The following is a 22,677-nucleotide window of genomic DNA, read 5'->3' as shown; positions in this document are numbered from 1 at the left end:
TGGGAGTTGTTCTTAGTTGATTTCTGTGAGTTTGTAGAACTCTGGGCTTCTAGCAGGCATTTAAAAAGGCTGTTAGATTTTTTGAAAAGACTGAGGTTTTGGCCTTTAGGGCAATATCTTTCAAACTTGGATCAGACAAAACGAAAGGGTATTTGCTTGAGGAAACAAAGGAAAATTGAAACTGTGTCTGTGAGGAAGCTAACTAGTAAGTTGGTAGATAGTGGGACACAGAGAGAAGGGGCTGACTACTAGAGCTTCAGTGCAGAGCAAGGACAGCAGTTTATCTTCTCTTCAATGTCTAGTCCTGCCTCCCCAAGGATTCCCAATTAGTCCACAGAGCTTTGGGGATTCTAACTCAGCAGACCACACTTAGAAGAAATGAAAACTACCATTAGTTAAACCCTAAGATGACCCTGGAACCATGTCATTGGAAATAGTTAAGCATCAATAGACAGAACCTATCACCTCTGACTCACTATCCCCTTCTCTTCCAGGATCCAGTGTGCCATGATATTTCACCCAAACAGCCTCTAGATGTACAACTATGCCTCTTTTATTCTAATTTATTTCTTTTATTTACATCCAAAATGACCCCCTCCAGATCCCCTCTCCAAGGGTTCCTCCCCCAATTCTCCCTTCATTTCTGGTGCCTTCCTGGAATCCCCTCATCCTGGTACAGCAAGTCTCTGCAAGGTTAAGCACATTCTCTCCCACTGAGGCTAGACCATGCAGCCCTCAGGGGCACATAGCCAGGGAGTCTCCAACCAGACCATGAATCCTCTTTAGTTGGTATTTAAGTCTTCTAGAGCTTCCAGGGGTCCAGATTAGTTGACACCTCTGGTCTTCCTGTGGACTTGCCATCACCTCTAGGACTTTAATCCTTCCCCTAATTCTTCCATAGGGATCCCCGACCTCTGTACAAAGTTTGGTTATAGGTATGTGCCTCTCTCTCAGTCAACTTCTGGGTAAAGTCTCTCAAAGTGCATATTCTTCTTATCATAAACTTATAATGAGGCATAAACATACACCATGTTTTTACCTATTTAGTTTTGTCTACCATATACAAAAGTAATTAGCTAGAAGTACATAAAATTAAAGTAACACTGTGGGGAATGTGTTCTTATCTAGATTATTATTAAAACTCTGTTTATTTGGCAGCACAATTCGGAGGTTTTAAGACAACTAAAGTCATTTGGAAACCATTTTACTCATGTAAATAATAACACTAAACCTAGGTGTAATTTCTGGTAATTGTCTATTTTCTGCTTTTATTGTGCATACATGTTTGGAAAGCATAACCAACCAAAACCAGTTACATTCATTGTGATTTTGCTTTGGTATCAAGTGTGATGTGCATGTTTAGTATTAGGCAAAATTAATATTAAGAAATCATTTTACTACTCTTATAATCATACATTTCCTTTAGGTTGAGTTACGAGTGTTATGTATCTTATTGCTTTATTCAATTTGTACAGGTCCTCTATTTATTTCTAAGTCAACATAATGGTATTAATTTACCGTATTTGAATTCATTTTGTAATGCTGGTTAGAGGTAGAAAATATTACTCATGTATAACATACATAAATACATATATAAATTTATATAGATACAGAAGAAAACTTTACAAAATTTTACTCTGAGTAAAAAAATGGTAATGAAAACTTGGTAGTTTGTATAAAAGTTATATCTTATATTTACTCTCTTTTATACTCTAATTCAAATTGTGTTTCTGACAAAATGGAACAAACTAAGTTTTCTTAGTTTATAAAACATATATACAATACATACGTATGTATGTATGTATGTATGTATGTATGTATGTATGTATATAGTGTTTGTTTGAGACAGTGTTTCATGTAGCCTAGGCTGGCTTTAACAACACTATGTAGTAAGGATTAGCTTGAACTCTTGATCATCCTGACTCCTCCTAAGGGTTGAGATTATAAATATGAACTATCATGCTTAGCTGTACTAATATTGCTTATTTGAGCTTGTAGAGAGAGTTTTATAATTTTTGTCCCCAGTGCATAGTAAAACAGACATGTTGGAGCACCTTTTAGGTGATGTTTGAGGAAATATCTACTAGCTGTCTGATTGCTTCCAAGGCCAATGAGCTTAAGTATTTAGTTTTAATTAATCTGAGTCTTTATTGATCAGATAGCACTCTTTTTTGGTTGTAGGGAGGCATGAGTCTCTTGAAGGTTCCAGTGATTTTAGAATTCTAATATTCTAGCAGCAACAGGGAACTGAGGAACCAAGGTGGGGAAAGGGTGTCAGAGTTAGACAAAGGGAAGGATGATATCAGAATATCAGAGCAGCATGTGGAAGGGCAAAAAGGAATTGAAGGGAAAGTTGATAGCTAAAGAGGAAGGAGGCTTAGACACAATGGGAAGGATTGTTTAAAAGGTGAGAAGTTTGGGAGTGCTGAGGTTTCCTAAGGAAACTGTTGAAGTTTCAAATTATATTCCACAAATGTATGATTATTAAAATAGAGCCAGCAGAGTTGGTTGATACATTTTCAACAAAAGATCAGGAAGATAGATAGACAGAGCCTGTCTAGACTTTCCTTGGAAAGATCAGAGTCAATTGTAAATAAAGGAAGATTCTTATAATATCCACATATTACTCAAAACAATTATTAAGAAAGAACATCTCAACTCAGAGATAGACATTCTTGCTCAAATCATAATCAAGATGAAAGAAATCTAGCTCTTTGTGGATTTTCTGACAAATTACCCTAGGTTTTTAGCCAACCTGTGTTTGCTTGGAATGTTAGCACATCTTATTCACTACATCCAAATCTAAAGAATAGGGGATTGCCATTACTGTGATTTAACTGATTTTTTTTGCGGGGGGGGGGCTCAATGGTTCAGAAGTATGCCTTAGCAATGGATCTATAGTGAGAAGTGAACACAAAGGGTTAAAAAGTGTGACCACAGAATCATTGGTAGAAAGTTAGCTGTCTAATTATGTAGGTGCTAATTCATGCGATCATGAGACTTGTAAAAGAACTACAAAGAAGACATTATCTAGGGTAACTCTCATGGTGGTATAAGGCACTCATGGAACTTTGTAGTAAGGAGACCAAGTATGTTCAAATCATAATAACTGATTAAAGCCAAAGTTGATATGCTTAGACAAGGTATTGACACCATTATTTGAACATAGGAGATGTCTACTATTAAAGTTGGGGTTGATGTGGATTTTGGTTCGATTAATCTGAAATGCTGTTTCCTAGAGGTAGGTCACAATGATCAGTTATCATCCAACCAACTGTAGCACATAAGGAATCCATTTATGTATTTTTTGTGGATGAAAAAAATATGCAATACCATAATCTTAAAACTGATATGGCCAACTTGGTAAATGTAGAAATACATTTTATGCTTATGTCAATATCTCAGTATTAAATGTTAAATCAAGAAAAGTGGCAAGGCTGATTCTTTAATCTTTGTAAATATGTAGCAGGATGATCTGAAGAGTTAATATACAATATGAGTCCTTACTGATTCATTCTGCTTGATTTTCTTTCATCGCTGATTGGATTTTCATGAACTTGGACACCCTTTACAGGTTTGTTTCTGACACAGTTTTTCTAGAGTCATATTTCTTATCTGTTGGCTCTTCACACAGTATATTATTCACGACAGGAAGCAAGAGCAGGAAAATGTCAGCCATGAGGATCTTAGTTATAGGGTAGTGCATTTGGCAAAGTGGTACACATCAGAGAGGGAGATGACAGGGACATAGAAAATAGCACAGCACAGATGTGGGATATACAAGATGTGGGAGTCACAAGACCTTGAGCCTTTCCCTTTGGGATGCAATGCCCAGCACTGCTCTCAGGATGAGTGCATATGACATGAAAATGAGTGTTATGTCAAGGATGCCTGTGAGAGCCATTAATAAACCATAGATGACATTGAACTTGTTGTCTGAGCAGGCCAACTTCATGACATCCTGGTGGCGGCAATAGGAATGAGATAAGAGATTCTTCCTGTAGTATCTTAAATGCTTTAGAGTTACAAGGAAAGGCAGGATCAAAGAGCAAGCCAGTATACAACAATCCCTTCATGGCCTCTGCCTTAGCTTCTGCTTCCAAGTTCCTGCTCTGCCTTTCCTTTTCAATGGTGGACTATGATGTAGAAGTGTAAGCCAAAAAAAAAAAAAACAAAAACAAAACCCTTTCCTCCCCCAAAAAGAATACATTTTGGTCATTCTCACTGACAAACAGTGATGTAAACATTTCATACAAAATATCATCAAATCACTAGCTGAATGACAGAATCAGCATGATCAAAAATCATGAATCTCGACACTCACAAAGTAAGTTTATGAACTTTGGCATCTGACCTTGACAGATAACTTTATTATGAATGAAGGTGACATTAGTCTTTGATAGATGCAGTTGTGAAAAGCATACTTTATTGTAAAATATTGAAAACTTTCTCTAGTATATACAGAGAGAAACCAATATTTTATATAGTTCTACCTTATATTGCACTGGCAATCTTAGCTAATTCAATAAAGCAATATATACTATAAAATATATAACAAGACTGGAAATGGGACAGAAGAAAGCAGATTTTACTTTGGGAATTTAATCAGTTTAGGGGAATTTTACTGCAGCAACATGGCTGCTCTGATCATACCAAAGACCTTCTAGGTCTGAGCAATCTTGATAGAATGCAGGCATGATCTTAGTACACCCATTCTAATCCCCAAAAGAAGAGGAGAGATTTGACAGAATAAGTCAGAGATAGGATGCACCCAACTTTTAGGAGAAAAGATTTAAGAGCAGTGGAGGGAGTTGGAGTGGGTCAGTTCAGTTGAGTGGAGTTTCCTTCACTTTAGTCAGTTGATTTCAGTGCAGTGGACTTGAATGAGTTCAGTCACTTGGAAGGCAGTACTGCAGTGAGTTCAGTGCAGTGGAGTTGAGTTCATTTATGAATTCATAAAGTTCAGTGAAGGTCAGCCATATGAGGCAGTTGAAGCCAGAAAATAAGATGTAGACAGGATATTAGAAGTCAGAGTTATTTTGAGGCCATTTCAGTGAGAAGTCAGATTGAATCAGGCAGCTTGGAGAGGAGTTTGAGCCAGAAGAGCTGAGTTGAAACAGCCAGCTAAAGTTTATAAAGAACTAGAAAAGGTGAGCTTACTTAAGAGTAAACCTCCAATGTGAAAATAATATGAAGCAAATAAAATATATTTTTATAATTAAGAAACCAACTAAAGCCCAAAGAGTCTATTCATCACTTAGTCAGAAGAACACACCAATTGGTTGTCCAATGCCAGGTGATTAATCTGGGAAACATACATATAAGTTACATTATAATATCTATGTATCTATGTATCTATGTATCTATGTATCTATGTATCTATGTATCTATGTATCTATGTATCTATGTATCTATGTATCTATCTATCTATCTATCTATCTATCTATCTATCTATCTATCTATAGACATTAATACGTATGCATGTAATAACAGTGGAATAAAAGGCCATGAATCTGGAGAAAAGAGAGATTGAAGGGGTATATGGGATAATTGAAATGATAAAAGGGAAGGGATAAATATAATTATAATTTCAAAAATAAAACAGTGATGTAATGGGCACTGAGGAAATTCAAAGAACCATTATATCATTCTTTAAATACCTGTACTCCATAGAATTGGAGAATCTAAAAAAATGTATAATTTTTTGATAGATACGACCTACATAAATCAGGATCAGATAAACAATTTAAATAGACTTATAACACACAAGGAAATAGAAGTATTTGTTAAAAGCCTCCAAACTCAAAAGAGCCTAGAGGCAGACATTTTTAACTTACTATTCTACCAGACTTTCAGAGAAGAGATCCTCAAATTATTCTATAAAATTAAAACATAAAATTTTTTTTCAAAATATTTTAAACAGTCACCGTCATACTGAAACTCAAACCACAGAAACATTCAACAAAGAAAACTACAAACCAACTCCCACTATAAGCATAAATACACAAATACTCAATAAAATACTCTAAAACTCAATCAAAGAACACTTCAAAAACATCATTCTCCATAATCAAGATGCAGGGATAGTTCAATATACAAAATTCAATAAAGTAATCCACCATATAATCAAAACAAAAGAAACAAACAAGTTTCATGCATTAGATGCTGAGAAAGCCTTTGACAAAGTCCAACAGCCCTTCATGATAAAAGTGTTGAGGAGAGTAGGGATATAAAGAATACCTAAACATAATAAAATCAACATAGCAAGCTGACAACCAACATTAAGTTATTTAATGGAGAGAAACTCAAAGCAACTCTACTAAAATCAGGAACGAGACAAGGCTATCCTCTCTCTCTCCATATCTATTTAATATAGTACTTGAAGTTCTAGCTAGAGCAATAAAACAACTAAAGGAGATTAAAAGGATAGAGACTGGAAAGGAAGAAGTCAAAGTATTGCTAATCTCAGATGATATAAGACTATCTGTAATTCTACCAGGGGATGCTAAGGACCCTGAGAAAGGATCCTGAGGAAGGGGGTGAATGAGATGCTTGAAATAATGACTCAGGCTCTTCTGGTCTGTGCCTTCTGCTTGGGCCAATCACCAGCTTGTCTGCTCCTCTAAAGACACCATAGTCTGAAGGCCTCCTAGGAGATTTTCTGCATGCAGGGCAACTGACCTGACAGTCTGATGGCCTCCCAGGAGAACAGCTACACACAGAGCAACAGCTTGACTGCTCCTCTGAAGACTCTACAGGCTGAGGCCTCCCAGGAGAGTCACTGCAACCAGGGCAACAGGCATCTCAGGAGACTACAGCAAGCCAGAGACACAGGAGGCAGGCACCAGTAAACATATAAAAGTCCAAATAAATCCCTTAGAGTAACAGAGGAAAACACAATTAAACAGGTGAAGGAATTGAATAAAGTGATCCAAGACCTAAAAGTAGAAATAGAAACAATAAAGAAAACACAAATGGAGGGAACTCTTGAAATGGAAAATCTAGAAAAGAGGTCAAGAGTTACAGATGTAAGCATCACGAACAGAATAAAAGAGATAGAAGAGAGAATGTCAGGTGTAGAATATACTTTAAAAGATAGTGACACAATGGTCAAAGAAAATTCAAAACATAAAATCTCCCAACCTTAAACATCTAGGAAATCCAGGACTCAATAAAAAAGCAAAATCTAAGAATAATAGGAATAGAAGAGAGCAAAGATTCCCAGCTCCAAGGACCTGAAAACGTCTTCAACAAAATCATAGAAAAAACTTCCCCAACCTAAAAAAAGAGACAGCCATAAATGTACAAGAAGCCTAAAGGACACCAAATAGATTGGAGAAGAAAAGAAAATCCACTCATCACATAATAATCACAACACTAAATGCACAGAACAAAGAAAGAATATTAAAAGCCATAAGGGAAAAATGCTAAGTAACATAAGGCAGACCTTTCCAAATTATACCACACTTTCAACAGAGATTCTAAAAGCCAGAGGATCCTGGATAGAGGTCATGCAGATTCTATGAGAACACAAATGCCAGCCCAGGGTATTATACCCAGCAAAACTCTCAATCAGAATAGATGGAGAAATCAAAATATTACAGGAGAAAACCAAATTTAAACAGTATCTATCTACAAATCCAGATCTACAGAGGATTGTAGAAGGAAAAAAAAATCACATGATCAACACATTAGATGCAGAAAAAACATTTGAGAAAATATATCACTGCTTCATGTTACAAGTATTGGTGAAATCAGGAATTTAAGGCCCATACTATACATAAAGATAATAAAAGCAATATACAGTAAACTAACAGTCAATATCAAATTAAATGGAGTGATACTTGAAGCAATTCCACTAAAATCAGGGACAAGGCAAGGATGCCCACCCTCCCCTTATCTATTCAATATAGTACTTGAAGTTCTAGCTAGAGCAATACAATAACAGAAGATAATCAAGGGGATACAAGTTGGCAAAGAAAAAGTCAAGGTATCACTACTTGCAGATGATATGGTAGAACACATAAGCAGCCACAAAAAATCCTACCAGAGAACTTCTCCAGCTGATACACAATGTTAGTAATGTGGCTGAATATAAAATTAACTCAAATAAATCAGTAGCCTTACTTTATACAAATGATAAACAGGCTGATAGAGAAATTAGGGAAAGGACACCCTTCACAATGGTCATAAGTAATATAAAATGCACTGGTGCGACTCTAATCAAACAAGTGAAAGATCTGTATGACAAGAACTTCAAGTCTCTCAAGAAAAGAAATTGTCTTTCCACACTGCTGCTGATGCTGTTGTGTGCTTGCAGAAGGGAGTCTGGCATGGCTGCCCTCCAAGAGGCCCAACAGGAAACTCAAAGAGTCAGATGTAGATACTTGCACGCAACCATTTAAAGGAGGCCGGGGACCCCTGTGGTTGAATTGGGGTTCGGGGAGAATGGAGGAAGATGGCCAGGAGGGCGACCCCTTAAGAAGACCAGCAGTCTCAACTGACCTAGACTCCTGAGATTTCCTGGATACTGGGCCACCAACCAGCAGCATACACTGGCTGGTGAGAGGCCCCAGACACATATATCGCGGAGGACTGCATGGTCTGGCTACAAGGGGAGAGGACGTGCTTAGCTCTCCTGAGACTTGAGGCCCCAGGGAGTAGGGAAGTGTGGTGGGGTAAGGAATAGTGCAACATCTTCTTTGAGACAGGGAGGAGGAGTGGAATGAGCAGCAGTTGGAGGATGGACCTAAAGGGGCATGATGACTGGACTGGAAAAAGAGACTAATAATAATGATAATAAAGTAATAATGATGATAATAATAATAATAATTTATGCCAAGTAGGACTACCTTGTCCCTATAGCATTGCAATTACCTAATTACTCATTTTCATGGGAATCATGAGTGACAAACGCTGTTCCAGGCATCTGTGTTAGTTGGAACCTAAGGAGGGGAACCATGTTCTGGGACTTTCCACCCTTTCAAACTGTCTCTATTCAGACATTAGTTCCTACCCCATTCCTCTCTAATAACTGCTTATAGCTAGCTGGATTCACTCACATGAAAATGTCTCTATAGAAAGTCCTGGTTTGAAAATACAGCTGTTATGTTACATATTTATGTATCTACTTTAAAATTTAGGTGTGTCTTCAGCTGTATTTTCTCATAGAATTTATAATCCCATTTTACCTTATAAAAATTACTAAAAGAAACATATATGTAATAAAATTGGAGAAGATAGTAAAAAAAGAAAATAAAAGAATGACTCAGAATCGGTGATGGATGCCAACTGAGAGCTCTGTAATCTGCTCAAGACAGCTGTCTCTTGCAGACTAAAGCCCAGACTTTTATTTACAGCAATTGTCCAAGCTACTTCCTTTGAAATTTACACATTTACCCCAGGTTCCCTTTTGATCATTCCATGAATCAGCATTTTATAAGGCCTTAGCCCCTTGACTCTTAGAAATAGAAACTGAAATACAGAGCATATTGAGGAAAATTAACTAAGACAGCAAGTATGTTTTTAAAATTGTAATTATTTTACATTAACTCTGCTGTTTTCTGGGCACAGCATTTGTGATTGCCATGTCTAGACATAGAGGCTATACTAATGTGAGAAAGTTAGCTTTTTGTATAATACTTTTTAAAATAAATATTGTTTTTATTTCGTATTTTCCTCAATTACATATCCAATGCTATCCCAAAAGTCCCCCATACCATTCCCCCGACTCTCCTACCCACCCATTCCCACTTTTTGGCCCTGGCGTTCCCCTGTTCTGGGGCATATAAAATTTGCATGTCCAATGGGCCTCTCTTTCCAGTGTTTTTGATACATATGCAGCTAGAGTCAAGAGCTCCTGGGTACTGGTTAGTTCATAATGTTGTTGCACCTACAGGGTTGCAGATCTCTTTAGCTCCTTGGATACTTTCTCTAGCTCCTCCATTGGGGGCCCTGTGATCCATCCAATAGCTGACTGTGAGCATCCACTTATGTGTTTGCTAGGCCCCGGTCTAGTCTCACAAGAGAAAGCTATATCAGGGTCCTTTCAGCAAACGCTTACTAGTGTATGCAATGGTGTCATCGTTTGGAGGCTAATTATGGGATGGATCCCTGGATATGGCAGTCTCTAGATGGTCCATCCTTTTGTCTCACCTCCTAACTTTGTCTCTGTAACTCCTTCCATGGGTGATTGTTTCCAATTCTAAGAAGGGGCAAAGTGTCCACACTTTGGTCTTTGTTCTTCTTCAGTTTCATGTGTTTTGCAAATTGTATCTTATATCGCGGGTATACTAAGTTTCTGGGCTAATATCCACTAATCAGTGAGTACATATCATTTGAGTTCTTTTGTGATTGTGTTACCTCACTCAGGATGATGCCCTCCAGGTCCAACCATTTGCCTAGGAATTTCATAAATTCATTCCTTTTAATAGCTGAGTAGTACTCCATTGTGTAAATGTACCACATTTTTTGTATCCCTTCCTCTGTTGACGGGCATCTGGGTTCTTTCCAGGTTCTGGGTATTATAAATAAGGCTGCTATGAACATAGTGGAGCATGTGTCCTTCCTACCAGTTGAGACATCTTCTGGATATATGCCCAGAAGAGGTATTGCGGGATTCTCCAGTAGTACTATGTCCAATTTTCTGAGGAACCACAAGACTGATTTCCAGAGTGGTTGTACAAGCTTGCAATCCCACCACAATGGAGGAGTGTTCCTCTTTCTCCACATCCTCACCAGCATCTGCTGTCACCTGAATTTTTGATCTTAGCCATTCTGACTGGTGTGAGGTGGAATCTCAGGGTTGTTTTGATTTGCATTTCCCTGATGATTAAGGATGTTGAACATTTTTTCAGGTGCTTCTCAGCCATTCGGTATTCCTCAGGTGAGAATTCTTTGTTTAGCTCTGAGCCCCATTTTTTAATGGGGTTATTTGATTTTCTGGAGTCTACCTTCTTGACTTCTTTATATATATATTAGACCCCTATCTGATTTATATAGGTAAAGATCCTTTCCCAATCTGTTGGTGTCCTTTTTGCCTTATTGACGGTGTTTTGCCTTGCAGAAGCTTTGCAATTTTATTAGGTCCCATTTGTAGATTCTCGATCTTACAGCACAAGCCATTGCTGTTCTATTCAGGAATTTTTCTCCTGTACCCATATCTTCGAGGGTTTTCCCTACTTTCTCCTCAATAAGTTTCAGTGTCTCTGGTTTTATTTGGAGTTCCTTAATCCACTTAGATTTGACCTTAGTACAAGGAGATAGGAATGGGTCAATTCTCATTCTTCTACATGATAACCACCAGTTGTGACAGCACCATTTGTTGAAAATGCTGTCTTTTTTCCACTGGATGGTTTTAGCTCCCTTGTCAAAGATCAAGTGACCATAGGTGTGTGGGGTCATTTCTGGGTCTTCAATTCTATTTCATTGGTCTACTTGTCTGTCACTATACCAGTACCATGCAATTTTTATCACAATTGCTCTGTAGTACAGCTTTAGGTCAGGCATGGTGATTCCACCAGAGGTTCTTTTATCCTTTAGAAGAGTTTTTGCTATCGTAGTTTTTTTGTTATTCCAGATGAATTTGCAGATTGCTCTTTCTAACTCTTTGAATAATTGAGTTGGAATTTTGATGGGGATTGCATTGAATCTGTAGATTGCTTTTGGCAAGATAGCCATTTTTACAATGTTGATCCTGCCAATCCATGAGCATGGGAGATCTTTCCATCTTCTGAGATCTTCTATAATTTCTTTCTTCAGAGATTTGAAGTTCTTATCATACATATCTTTCACTTCCTTAGTTAGTCACGGCAAGATATTTTATATTATTTGTGACTATTGAGAAGGGTGTTGTTTCCCTAATTTCTTTCTCAGCCTGTTTATCCTTTGTGTACAGAAAGGTCACTGACCTGTTTGAGTTAATTTTATATCGAGCTACTTCACCGAAGCTGTTTATCAGGCTTAGGCGATCTCTGGTGGAATTTTTAGGGTCACTTATATATACTATCATATCATCTGCAAAAGTGATATTTTCACTTCATTTTTTCCAATTTGTATCCCCTTGATCTCCTTTTGTTGTCTAATTGCTCTGGCTAGTACTTCAAGTACTATGTTGAATAGGTAAGGAGAAAGAGGGCAGCCTTGTCTAGTCCCTGATTTTAGTGGGATTGCTTCAAGCTTCTCACCATTTACTTTGATGTTGGCTACTGGTTTGCTGTAGATTGCTTTTATCATGTTTAGGAATGGGCCTTGAATTCCTGATCTTTCCAAGACTTTTATCATGAAAGGGTGTTGGATCTTGTCTAATGCTTTTTCTGCAACTAACGAGATGATCATGTGGTTTTTGTCTTTGAGTTTGTTTATATAATGGATTACGTTGATGGATTTCCGTATATTAAACCATCCCTGCATCCCTGGAATAAAACCTACTTGGTCAGGATGGATGATTGCTTTAATGTGTTCTTGGAATCGGTTAGTGAGAATTTTATTGAGTAATTTTGCATCGATATTCATAAGGGAAATTGGTCTGAAGTTCTCTATCTTTGTTGGATCTTTCTGTGGTTTAGGTATCAGAGTAATTGTGGCTTCATAGAATGAGTTGGGTAGAGTACCTTCTACTTCTATTTCGTGGAATATTTTGTGCAGAACTGCAATTAGATCTTCTTTGAAGGTATGATAGAACTCTGCACTAAACCCATCTGGTCCTGGGCTATTTTTGGCCAGGAGACTATTAATGACTGCTTCTATTTCTTTAGGGGATATGGGACTGTTTAGATCATTAACTTGATCCTGATTTAACTTTGGTACCTGGTATCTGTTTAGAAATTTGTCCATTTCATCCATGTTTTACAGTTTTGTTGAGTATAGCCTTTTGTAGAAGGATCTGATGGTGTTTCGGATATCTTCAGGATCTGTTGTTATGTCTCCCTTTTCGTTTCTGATTTTGTTAATTAGGATGCTGCCCCTGTGCCCTCTAGTGAGTGTAGCTAAGGGTTTATCTATCTTGTTGATTTTCTCAAAGAACCAACTCCTCTTTTGGTTAATTCTTTGAATAGTTCTTCTTGTTTCAACTTGGTTGATTTCGCCCCTGAGTTTGATTATTTCCTGCGGTCTACTCCTCTTGGGTGAATTTTCTTCCTTTTTTTCTAGAGCTATTATATGTGTTGTCAAGCTGCTAGTGTGTGCTCTCTCTAGTTTCTTTTTGGAGGCACTCAGAGCTATGAGTTTCCCTCTTAGAAATGCTTTCATTGTGTCCCATAGGTTTGGGTATGTTGTGGCTTCATTTTCATTAAACTCTAAAAAGTCTTTAATTTCTTTCTTTATTCCTTCCTTGACCAAGGTATCATTGAGAAGAGTGTTGTTCAGTTTCCATGTGAATATTGGCTTTCTATTATTTATGTTGTTATTGAAGATCAGCCTTAGTCCATGGTGGTCTGATAGGATGCATGGACAATTTCAATATTTTTGTATCTGTTGAGTCCTGTTTTGTGAAAAATTATATGGTTAATTTTGGAGAAGTTCCCCTGAGGTGCTGAGAAGAAGGTATATCCTTTTGTTTTAAGATGTAGATATCTGTTCAATCCATTTGTTTCATAACTTTTGTTAGTTTCACTGTGTCCCTGTTCAGTTTCTGTTTCCAGGATCTGTCCGTTGATGAAAGTGGTGTGTTGAAGTCTCCCACTATTATTGTGTGAGGTGCAATGTGTGCTTTGAGCTTTACTAAAGTGTCTTTAATGAATGTGGCTACCCTTGCATTTTGAGCATAGATATTCAGAATTGAGAGATTCTCTTGGAGGATTTTACCTTTGATGAGTATCGTGTCCCTCCTTGTCTTTTTTGATAACTTTGGGTTGGAAGTCAATTTTATTCACTATTAGAATGGCTACTCCAGCTTGTTTCTTCATACCATTTGCTTGAAAAATTGTTTTCCAGCCTTTCACTTTGAGGTAGGGTCTGTCTTTTCCCTGAGATGGGTTTCCTGTAAGCAGCAGAATGTTGGGTCCTGTTTTTGTAGCCAGTCTGTTAGCCTATGTCTTTATTGGGGAATTGAGACCATTGATATTAAGAGATATTAAGGAAAAGTACTTGTTGCTTCCTTTTATTTTTGTTGTTAGAGTTGGCATTCTGTTCTTGTGGCTTTCTTCTTTCTGGTTTGTTGAGGGATTACTTTCTTGCTTTTTCTAGGGCGTGATTTCACTCCTTGGATTGGTTTTTTTCTGTTATTATCCTTTGAAGGGCTGGATTGGTGGAAAGATAATGTGTGAATTTGGTTTTGTTGTGGAATACTTTGGTTTCTCCATCTATGGTAATTGAGAGTTTGGCTGGGTATAGTAGCCTGGGCTGGCATTTGTGTTCTCTTAGTGTCTGTATAACATCTGTCCAGGCTCTTCTGGCTTTCATAGTCTCTGCTGAAAAGTCTGGTGTAATTCTGATAGGCCTGCCTTTATATGTTACTTGACTTTTCTCCCTACTGCTTTTAATATTCTCTCTTTATTTGGTGCATTTGTTGTTCTGATTATTATGTATAGGGAGGAATTTCTTTTCTGGTCCAGTCTATTTGGAGTTCTGTAGGCTTCTTGTATGTTCATGGGCATGTCATTCTTTAGGTTTGGAAAGTTTTCTTTTATAATTTTGTTGAAGATATTTGCGGGCCCTTTAAGTTGAAAATCTTCATTCTCATCAACTCCTATTATCAGTAGGTTTGGTCTTCTCATTGTGTCCTGGATTTCCTGGATGTTTTGAGTTAGGATCTTTTTGCGTTTTGTATTTTCTTTGATTGTTGTGCCGAAGTTCTCTATGGAATCTTCTGCACCTGAGATTCTCTCTTATATCTCTTGTATTATGTTTGCTGATGCTCGCATCTATGGTTCCAGATTTCTTTCCTAGGGTTTCTATCTCCAGCGTTGCCTCACTTTGGGTTTTCTGTATTGTGTCTAGTTCTCTTTTTAGGTCTTGGATAGTTTTATTCAATTCCATCACCTGTTTGGTCTTTTTTTCCTGTAATTCTTTAAGGGATTTTTGTGTTTCCTCTTTAAGGTCTTCTACCTGTTTAGTTGTGTTCTCCTGTATTTCTTTAAGTGAGTTATTAAAGTCCTTCTTGATGTACTCTACCATCATCATGAGATATGCTTTTAAATCCAGGTCTAGTTTTTCAGGTGTGTTGGGGTGCCCAGGACTAGGTGGGGTGGGAGTGCTATGTTCTGATGATGGTGAGTGGTCTTGATTTCTGTTAGTAGGATTTTTACATTTGCCTTTTGCCATCTGGTAATCTCTGGAGCTAGTTGTTATAGTTGTCTCTGGTTAGAGCTTGTTCCTTAGGTGATTATATTAGCCTCTATCAGCAGACCTGGGAGACTAGCTCTCTCCTTAGTTTCAGTGGTCAGAGTACTCTCTGCAGGCAAGCTCTCCTCTTGCAGGGAAGTTGCCCAGATATCTGGTGTTCAAACCTGCCTCCTGGCAGAAGTTGTGTTCCACTCACCAGAGGTCTTAGGATCCTGTGGGTGATGCTGTATGGGTCCTTGTGGGTGTCCCTAGACTCCGCAGGCAAGGAACCCGGTGCTGGATTGGACCAGAAGGTACTTGTACCCCTGATCAGGCCAGTTTATCTGCTTCCTTAATTAATGCAGTCTGAGGTTCCGAGTGATTGGATTGGAACAGACGCTGTGTTCCACTCACCAGAGGTCTTAGGATCCTGTGGGGGATGCTGTGTGGGTCCTTGTGGTTGTCCGGAGACTCAGCGGGCAAGGAACTGCGGGTGCTGGAGTGTCTCATACTTTTTAATAATCATTTTTGCAATTTAATGAGCTCTTGTTTATGCCTATTCAAGCAGCATTGAAGTTCATTTTTATAATTCTTAGTTACCTCAATCCATTCTCTTATTCTTTGGATTTTTCTTTTATCTCAGCAACTCCAGGGCTTATTATTGGCAAGTGATCCTTATTAAGTTTTTAAGTTTAATCACAACTAAAGATTATTAAGTGATCCTACAAAGCAGGAGCATCATTATGCCGTTATCTTTTTTTTTTTTTTTTTTTTTTTTTGATGTCTGTCCACAACCTCCCTTTGGATTACCAACTTAGTGGCTTAACAACAGAAGTACCTTTGTCATAGATCCAGGAGCTTCAAGTCTGTTATCAGTGAGTTAATACACGTCGTTCATTCCCTTGGTTTTGTGGGAGCAGAATCTCATCTGTCCTTCTGTTTTATCTTCTGATGGAAACCAGCATTTATAGGGACAATACCTCAATCTCTCTGCCTTCCTGTTAACAGTGTGTGTGTGTGTGTGTGTGTGTGTGTGTGTGTGTATGTGTGTGTGTTGGTGCTCACATATACATGATATATGGTTTCATGTTTAGATAAGAACTTCAGTCATATTGGACTAATAATTCATCATACTCTAGGAGAGCTTTATCTCATCATCATTTCAAAACAGTCCTATTTCAAAATAATGCCATATACTTATGTAAATCTTGATTTGCCATTTTAGACTATCAAGAATATAAGTAGGCATGTACTTAACCAAAGGCTGTGCATTGTACAATATGAATTCATAGAATAAGATGTTTACATTAATTATACATACTTAAAACAAGTAATTTTCAACACTTCCACATATATACACATATGCTCACATACATCTGAGTGCCTTTCATGTTTATGGTCATACCTCTCATAGTTATACTTAAACCTATGTGAAGTCTCAGTGAGCTTTCATGTTGCAAATAATATACCTTACATGAGGTCATAGATATTTTAATTAAATGTTTTAACAAAAGCATCAGCTCATTTATGTAATTCCAATAACCCACCTTTTTCTGCATTCATGTAAACCGGTTTTTGTGTTCCTATATACACTTAAGAGAATAAAGTTAGGGGTTAATTCTCCCAGCTACAGCTGCTAGTCTCAGAGGGAATAATTGCAGTTATTGTAAATATGAGGTAGTAAAAATAGAAAAAGGAAAAGATTAAGTGCTTGGGGGAAACGGACAGAAAATACAGTTCCTTAAATAGACCCTGAACCAAAATCTCTAAATAAGGCTGAATACCGGGGTAATCATAAAACATATTTAGCCATATTTAGCTTGCTAAAGATACAGAATTAGTCTGGGTAAATTATTCCTTTTGCCAAAGGCAATTTTTTTCTTTCTCAGAAATCAGTAGAACACACATACTCTTCAAGAATCCAGAAGGAGAGTGATGTACTATATTGACAGCACTGGCTTGATGAGAGCAACTTGTGTAGAAATTCAAGCCAACTGAGCTACACTTTCAGATGGGGAGAAGAATCATGACTTCCTCTGTGTCAGACCTAGAAAGGTAGGAAGATACCTTCCAGGCAGAGGCTCTCCAGCAACAGGATGAATGTGAATCTCACAGGCTCTGCACGTAGATTCAGATAGTCCACAGTGAGACTCAAATGTTCAGCATGCTTTCATTAATGTTTTACAAGTATATAACTTAATTTAATCTCATGTTGAGCAATGTTATATAGTATTTTAATAGTAGTTATATCATGTAAAACTAAGAACAGTATATGTTATAGAATAATATAGGAACAAGGAGTACTGGGCAAAAGTTAAACTATATTTCTTTTTCCTCTTGTCTAAGGACTGTACAACACCATTTTTCAAACCAAAGCAAAATGACAACCTGTTCTTTGCCTAAGGAAATTCTTCTTTATGTAACACAAATGACAAAGGATCAGCAACCACCTGTCCATTATGCATAGATTGTATTCTATTCTATTGAGACAGAGGGGGTGGGGAGCGAAAGAGAGAGAGAGAGAGAGAGAGAGAGAGAGAGAGAGAGAGAGAGAGAGAGAGAGAACCCCAGAAAAAGCAATAAATTGCTTGATCATGGCTCTGGTCAAGGGAAGTAGAAGAATCCTGAGTCCAAATTCTCTAATTCAGTTTAATTTCTAAGTACTCTGTAAATTGGCATTTGTTACAATGGGTTAGCAATTTGCCAGATCCATGTTAAGCAGGATTCTTAACTATTTGTTTCCAATAGAGACAGGCATTGTGTTCCTCTAGGAGCCCTGGTCTAGGAGATATGTATTCAGACAGTAATTTTACATGTGATTATTGACAGATCTTTAAAAGTTCTGAGCTCTTATTGTTTTTCATGATAAATAATGACACAGAAACTCTAGATAAGTTAGAACAATAGATTTTAAGGAACTTTAGTGAAAGGTCTCATAAACCAGTAATCTGTCCCCAACAATCAGAAATAACTACCCACATTGACAAGGTAGGCCTGTAGCACCCAGTCTAGCAACTGTGGGCCAGAGTGAAGATGATCTAAGTATGTTTGTCTATCACCTTTAGTCCTCAGAAAGTGAGAGTTACATACTGGGCAGGAAAGGATGAAGCCCCTGGTTTAATCAGAAAATGTGGTACTGTTTGTGTAGATTGAATCTGGTAAATGTAAGAGCAGAGGCCCTGAGCACCAGTTGATGTGCCTATCTGAACTGTCACTGAAAATTTCACAGGAGTACTTGGGCAATCTCATGGTGAGCTAGGATGGTTGGTAAGCTTTGTGGTATAGAGAGGACTTCTAAAATCTGAGCCTCAGTGCCCTCAGCCATTATAGATAAAGGTTTATAAGACAGATATGAGGACTGTTTGATCTTGAAAAGAACTTTTACTATACTAGACACCTATGAAATAAAACCTTTTTTAGTTTGCAAACATTTGTTAAGGGAGACAGTGAGGATACTGTTTTCACCTGAGGGTTGCTGTAATGAAAGAGGTGAAAAGTGAGGCTCTCAAACACAAGCACAGGACAGCAACGACTAAGAGAAAAGATGTTTGGTAAGAAGCAATTAATCTGTCACCTATGTCTTAACTCTCTCTCTCTCTCTCTCTCTCTCTCTCTCTCTCTCTCTCTCTCTGTGTGTGTGTGTGTGTGTGTGACAAGGTTCATTCCTTTGGAGCTCAGACATGAAAAAACAAGTGCATTAAGAAAGAACATACAAAAGCTGGCACTGGATAAATTCCTCCACAATTTCTAGCATGAGAAATGGCCTTAACTCTGATGAGCATAGCTCAAGTGGGGATCAGGAGATTTTATGAGCAAAGTTTCCAGTCAATGATATGGAAAATCATTTAATGGGTGTGTTGCATCTGAATATTGGACTTTACTTGATATCTCACTCACTATACATTGACCCAACTTCTTTTTTTCTTAGTTTCTTTTTTTTTAAGAAAAAAATTATTTGATTTTATTTTGTTGTATTTTAATGTAATTTTTAATAAATGTTTTCTTTATTTACATTTCAAATGTTAAAGAAAACACATGGTGGGACTCATGGCTCTAGCTGCATATGTAGCCTAGTCAGTCATTAATGGTAGGAGAGGCCCTTGGTCCTGTGAAGGTTCTATGCCCCAGAATAGGGGAATGCCAGGGTCAGGAAGCAGAAGTGGGTGGATTGGGGAGCAGGGGGCAGGGGTGGGGAAGAGGGGATATGAGATTTTCAGAGGAGAAACTCGGAAAGGGAATAACATTTGACAGAACTTCTACTTATCAAAAAAAAAAAGTGTGCTAAACAGAGTATCAGGTTCAAAGCCATCTTCTTGTAATATGAAAATAAATTACTGTGGTCCCGTATTACATTCTTCCTTCCTATCATGAGCTAGAGTTGCTCAAATGACACAACACAGAGATGAATGGAACTGTGTTAAAGACCAAGTAATTTATCATCTCTGACATCCCTGAGTAAATTGCAGTCTGCAAATCAAAGCCCAGTTGACTTTGTATAAGCAAGTCTGTTTCAGAATATAGCTGCAGACAGGTACCAACATGTTGTCTGTGCCTACTGTTACAATATAAAAGAGAAAGGTACTGATTTAAAAGGAGTGGGTCCCCCAGAAAGCATAAATTGGTTATGGTCTAGGATTTTCATTAAAAAAACCATGTCATTTTCTGTAGGCTAGAACCAAGATGGTAACTGTGCTAAATATGAAAATAAATTACTGTGGTCCCGTATTACATTCTTCCTTCCTATCATGAGCTAGAGTTGCTCAAATGACACAACACAGAGATGAATGGAACTGTGTTAAAGACCAAGTAATTTGTCAAAGAGAAAATGACAAAGTTGATTGTAACTAACTTGTCATGCTTGTTTTCACTCAGTAGACTCCACTTCCAGGAACATATTTTTCTTTAGGAAATGATTGCCCCTGATCCTGATATGTTCTAATATTTTAAATGTTACAAATTCTAATAAGTAGCATAGTATCATTTGTTTTATAAAATATTTATTACAAAGGATGATTTTACTACAATTTAATATTGAATAAAATTGTAAAATTACAGAAGTGCAAATAACCATCCATGCCTTGGCTGTTATGATTTTCAGAGAGCAGAGTAACTTCACCACACAGGAAATATGACACATTCTCTCATGTTGGCTTCAAGGAACAGCTCTTCCCACTCTACATTTTTCATCTTGCTTGGAATCCCAGGACTGGAGAATTACCAATTCTGAGTTGTCTTTCTATTCTGTGTCATGTATATTGTGGCAGTGACTGGAAACATCACCATCCTTCACATAATCCGAATTGACCACACCCTACATGAGCCCATGAATCTCTTTCTGGCCATGCTGGCTTCCACTGACCTTGTCCTGTCCTCCTCCACACAACCCAAAATGCTGGCCATACTATGGTTTCATGATCATAAGATTGAATATCATGCCTGCCTCATCCAGGTGTTCTTCATACATGCCTTTTCTTCTGTGGAATCTGGGGTGCTCATGGACATGGCATTGGACCGCTATGTGGCTATCTGCTTCCCACTCCGACATTCCAGCATCCTGACCACATCTGTAGTCATCAAACTAGGGGTAGCTGTGATGGTGAGAGGGCTGCTGTGGGTGAGCCCCTTCTGTTTCATGGTCTCCAGGATGCCCTTCTGCCCCAACAAGGTCATTCCCCAGTCCTACTGTGAGCACATGGCTGTGCTCAAGTTGGTATGTGCTGATACTAGAGTCAATCGTGGATATGGACTCTTTGTGGCTTTCTCTGTGGCTGTCTTTGACTTAGCTGTCATAAGTGTATCTTATGCAATGATTCTGAGAGCTGTGCCGAGGTTGCCCTCAGGTGAAGCTCGCCTCAAAGCTTTTGGTACATGTGCTTCTCATATCGGTGTCATCTTAACCTTATATATCCCATCCCTTTTCACCTTCCTCACCCACCGCTTTGGTCACCATGTGCCCCGAATTGTTCACATCATGTTTGCCAATGTCTATCTTCTAGTTCCTCCCATGCTCAATCCCATCATATATGGAGTTAGAACCAAGCAGATCAGAGACAGAGTTACCCAAGCATTTTGTGGAAAAGGCTCATGAACCAGGAACCATAGTATATTGTGTCTTCATTTACCCACACTGACATTAACACATATGAGAAACACTTCACAGGTTTATTACATAACATCACAAGGTCATACCTGTTAGGACAGGTATCCTACAAGTTGAAAACCTTCTAAAACAATAAGTAATGAATTTCATGTTACCCACAGCCAGAGATCTGAGAGATCTGGTATATAATACAGATTTAACTGATGAAAGAAAAAAGCTTATTAACAAAATTCATTTATTAAATTTTCAGTTTTTTGTTCAAATTGAGATTAGGTCAATTTGAATTTGACCTATTTGATAAAACAAATATTTGGAAAAGACAAATCCACTGTGATTTTTCTGGCAGAATTTAACTTTAGTTATTGTTATAATTGTTTCTTTTTTTCTGTCTCTTTATTCATATGACAACTTTACCCCTTAATCTATGTTGTTGAATTCAAAATCTGGAGACTTTTCATGGATTAAGTCAGTAAATATTTTACCTAATTTTCATTGTTCAAATGGAAGGTTGCAAAATTTTCAATGAATCTAGACATTTCATCAAGCTGTTAAAATATACATATTTCTTCAATCTGGAATTTCTATCAGAAAATATTATTTTATAAATGGATATTTGTTTAATGTTAGTTTTAAATCAAGATCTAATAATCAACAGAATTTATACTGGTCATTCTATAGGAAGTGAGTGTCATGGCACATGACAAGAATCACAGCAACAGGGAATCTGAGGCAGGAGCACTGTGAATTTGAGACCAGCCTAGTATACATAGAAAATTTTTATCCCAATAAAATAAAATGAAAGAAGAGACAAAACTAAGAGGGAGGGAGAGAAAAAAAAGGAGGGGCAATGGAATAAAGGAAGAATGAGAAGGAGAGAAGAAAATACAAGTGGAAAGGAGGGGTAGGAGAAAATAAATGAAACCTATGACGAAATGTGATTGGACACGAGGTGCTGTTTTATTTGTAGTAAAGACTTGATGAATTATTTATATGCTTTAAGTTTTAAAGAAACTAAATTTAGTCACCATCATTCTCCATACGATCTATAAAATGAATGCACATATATGGAAGCTTTGGAAGACACCTAAATACTAAAAATACCCACTCTAGTTAATCAAGATAAGGGTCTTCTAGTTTTCTTTTTCATAATAGCATTTTTCAAAACTTATCTTTAGTTGCTGAAGTTTAATTTTGTAATTAAAAATGATTGTGATAAAGTTCATAGATATAGAAAATAGCAATACCATTTTACTAATAGTAATAGGTAAAATATTTTACTAATAATAAATTACAAAAAGGCTTTTAAAACAATTCTT

General features: G+C 37.5%; 1 pseudogene; it reads left to right on the top strand.

The window, feature by feature from the left end:
* The first annotated feature begins 20,389 nt into the window (after positions 1-20,389).
* LOC110299345 (olfactory receptor 52R1-like) lies at positions 20,390-21,349 on the top strand (annotated as a pseudogene).
* Positions 21,350-22,677: the final 1,328 nt, after the last annotated feature.

Source organism: Mus caroli, unplaced genomic scaffold (genome assembly GCF_978045245.1).
Source record: "Mus caroli unplaced genomic scaffold, Mus_caroli_1 scaffold_8, whole genome shotgun sequence".
Lineage (NCBI taxonomy): Eukaryota > Metazoa > Chordata > Mammalia > Rodentia > Muridae > Mus > Mus caroli.
This window is presented reverse-complemented; position numbering and strand designations above follow the sequence as displayed.